This window comes from Trichechus manatus, unplaced genomic scaffold (assembly GCF_000243295.1).
Source record: "Trichechus manatus latirostris isolate Lorelei unplaced genomic scaffold, TriManLat1.0 scaffold00040, whole genome shotgun sequence".
Taxonomy (NCBI): domain Eukaryota; kingdom Metazoa; phylum Chordata; class Mammalia; order Sirenia; family Trichechidae; genus Trichechus; species Trichechus manatus.
Genome location: NW_004443976.1, coordinates 13,701,595 through 13,705,649, shown reverse-complemented (window position 1 = coordinate 13,705,649; position 4,055 = coordinate 13,701,595).

The following is a 4,055-nucleotide window of genomic DNA, read 5'->3' as shown; positions in this document are numbered from 1 at the left end:
GCCACCCCAGGTGCTGCCAGAATTGCTGCTTGCATGGGGGCTTGGCTCACAGCCGTCCTCCTAGCAGTCTCCTAGGCTGGCACTGAGAGAGGCAGTGAGTTTTAATACAGCTGGACATGCCCAGCTTCCCTGAGCTTGGAGTGTCTTTGTTTAAACTTGTACGACTGAACCATGTAGAAAGTGTACGTGCCATTTATACTTTGGAAACTTCAAAATTATGCTTTTTGTTCTTGCTGGGTGACTTTGGGTGACTCCGTTAACTTCTGAGCTTCAGTTTCCTCATCTGCCAAATGGGGATGGTGATAATAATACTTTCAGGGCTGAGGTCATAAAGTTAGGGGGAAATGAACGGAAAGTACCTAGAGCTGTGTCTGGCGCATGACAAAATAGACATACGGTAAATTGTGAGCCATTATGGCTTCTTACACGGTGTGAATTGAGTACAACAACATTCTAGGAGTTCTTGTGACGGTGAGGGGGCATTCCAAGCGGGGCCATAGGAGGTCTCAGAGCTTGGATGTTGCCCTTAGATCTATTATAATTTCTACCTGTATGAAGTTTTAAAATAGAAAATATAAGAAACTGACTTCTTCGAAATTTCCGGAGGGAGGTGCTTTTGTCTCTTACCTCACAGGATGGCTGCCCCCCTTGGCCCCTCACTGCCCAGGCTGTGGACTTACTCTTGCCATCTGCACCCAGAGACCAGTAAGGGAGTGCTCTCAGGTCACCAGGCTGTGTCTGCCCTGGGGGGTCTTCATCCTTGGTGCCTTTGTAGTCCATGTCTCCTATCAGTGCTTTCAGGAGACATTTCAGCTTCCTGAGCTAAGGTTGACTTGTATCTTTGGAATCCTGTCAGGTGTAGACATCAGAAGCTGACTTTATGGTACCCAGGTGTCATTTTTCTCTCTAACTGAGCTCATAAACATGTGAGCATAAGGAATGGCTCTGGGCTGCACTTCAGCCATTTGTCTTCTAGCAGGTTCCCCCAGTCAGAGAGCCGGGGCGGGGGTGGGGTAGCTGCAGGCCAGTGAGAGCCCAGAGAGCATTGGCTCTTCCCGCCCGCATCTTGCCTTTATATTCCTTGCTTCTTATGTATTTTCTGTCATCTTTTTTCCTTCTTCTTAGGTACTTGGGACAGCCTGGCTTTGCCACTTCTTGACTGTGCCCGTTACCCCACTTCAGCCCTCAGTTTCCACATTTGTCAGAGGGAATTGGAAGATCTTCACAGTCTCTTCCTGTTCCTGTATTTTGAGAAGGGAAAAGACATCAAAGGTTCTTCTTAGGTGTTCGGTTATCAAAAGCAAATACTCTTTCCCTAGAGAATGTTTTGCCCTGGAAGAAGCTCCTTTATTGTGCTTTATTGGTCTAAATGCATCTGTGCAGTATTTTGGTCATTACTTAAAAGTGCAGAGTGACTCATGCAGTCTGTAGGCATGGGGCCAAGCTGTGCCTAGGATCCCCTTCAACGACAGTGGACAGTGTCTTCAGTCTGGGTCTAGGATCTCTTCTCAGAGACCACGCCCGACAGAGTGCGTCAGTCCCATAGTCTGGTCTGTCCACAGTTGTACGTGTGAAGGCTGGCTTAATAACTGTGACACCGGCTCTGGTCTTGAGCATTCAAGTGTTTAACCAGTGTTCAGGGGGTGTCGGAGCAGTTGTGACACCGTAGAAATAGCTATATTTAAGCCAAACAGAATTTGACAGATGTTGTATACCCTCTCTCACTGGGTTCTTAGACTTACAGCCGAGGGTGGTGGTGGTTCAGTGGTAGGATTCTTGTCTTCCATGCGGTAAACCCAGGTTCAGTTCCTGGCCAGTGCACCTGAAGTGCATCCACCACTCGTCTGTCCGTGGAAGCTTGCATGGTCCGATGATGCTGAACAGGTTTCAGCAGAGCTTCCAGGCTAAGACTAGGAAGAAGGGCCTGGCGATCCACTTCTGAAAATCAGCCAATGAAACCTTATGGATTACAACAATCCAATCCTGTTGTGCATGGGGTCACCATGATTCGGGGGCCAGCTTGACAGCAGCTAACACACACTTTTAGCTGGCTCTTCCTCAGAACTACTTGCTGTCACCATTGCTGACTTTCTGAAAAGCTTTTTTTTTTAAGGGTTTTTTTTTTTTTTCCATTTGTTTGATAGAGGGCTAGGATGTTTAGCCTGACTTGGTAAAAGCAAACATCATATTTCTAATAAAACATTCATCACGATGATAAAAAGTTATGGGTAGAGTGATTTATTATATTTCTCAGCATATTATCTAACTAGAGGTGTTCTCTGATTCAAGTAAAACTCAACTGAAGGTAGTTTGGGTCCAGCTCAAGTATCTGAAAATTTTCCAGAACTATATATTGTTTTCCGAGTGGGAGTAAGGGGTAAAAGAGTGTAAATAGCCTCTAAGTAGCTTTAATGTTTCTGTACAGAAATATATTTATCACTGTAACATTCTTGGTAGAGTTTTAATATTTAGTTTTTTATTGGGCTTTTTAAGACGTTAAAACTTTTAACCTAGCTGCTCAGGGATTAAATCAGATTGGAAAACCCATTCTGACTCCATGTATTACTACAAAGAAATAAATGGTGATTTATATTGAGCTGCAGGGGATAGTACACTTTAAACTTAAACTTTCTTAAAAAGTTAAATGTTTCACAATGATGTTGCAATATAGTCTTGAGCTACTTTTTTCAATTGGTAAAATCTCTGATGATGTGGCACTTCTTTTCCAACCAGTGAAATCCATATCTGGGCTAGTTACTAGCTCCCATGAGCTGCGGCATGTAAATAAATGCACTCCAAGCGTATCGCACCCCTCTGGCGTTTTCTAGTCATCATGAAGTGTGAGACATCCATAGTAATAAAGGTTTCATTACAAGGGAAAGGACTGCAAACATTGGGTCGGGGGGTGGGGGTGGGGGGAGAACCTTAACGTTGCATCTCTGCTGGTTTTAGCAAGATAGCAGAACAGCGGCAAGCATTTGCTCTGTGCGTAAAATTCATTATGTACTGTGACACGTAAGTTTGTTCAGTCCTGCTACCAGGAACTGCTTGAAACTGTGCCCAGATACCATTTCTTAAGCATATAAGGAAACACAGCACCTGTGGGGAAACAAGAATTTTATTATGTTTTATTTGATCATAATATTATAACTTGCAAAAAAAAACGAGCATCAGAAAAAAAACAAATTGGTTTGGGTTTATGTTGTATTTTGAGAGTTTGGTCTTGCTCAAACAGACAGCTCTGTAGAAACATCAGCTCTTGTATATATAATGCTTAAATTTGCACATGACTATCAACTCCATTAAAAATCAATTTTGTACATGATGTGTGTGGCTTCTTTCTTGAGTCTCCTTATTCACAGAAAGCTGTTGAGAATATATCAAGTATTAGTCTTAATCTTTGTCACTAATTTGGGAAGACATACTTTCTTAGTACTTTATATATCCTGTGTATCATTCCTAACCTGAATCTGATATAAGCCATGGTTTCTTGCTTCGGAACAATGTTCAGAACTTGGGTGCGAGGCAGGAGGATGCGGGAGATGGAGGGCACAGTAACTAATCGCAGACCCTGCCCCACAGGAGCTCTCCGTCGAGCGAGGGGAGGTGGCCAGGTCAATCAGCAGTGCCAGGAGGTTTCTGCGGAAAGAAAAGTGAAGCCTAGGGGCTGTGGGCGCACAGGCATGAGTTGATCTGGTGGAAGAGAGGATGAGGTACCAGGAACGGCTCTTAAGGGAGGTGACTTTGGAGTCGGATCTTCAGGGAGGTGTTGGAGTTGGGGGCGGCAAGGGGGTGCATTCCACGAAGTCGTATTAGTCCTGTCGTGCTTTGAGAACAATAGATGGAAATTTGGAGAGTCTAGGCGTCCACGGGAAAGAACTGAAGCCGGAGATTTAAACAAAGCTTTGGGCGTTACTCACACCGACTCAGAACCGGAGGCCCCCAGCAGAGGGCGCTGTACTGCCCACGAGGCTTTGGACCTTTAAAGCGGCGACGCGGGAAGCGCTTCCCGTGTGAAGGCGGTACTTCCTGCAGCTCCCTAGGTCAGGGGGCCT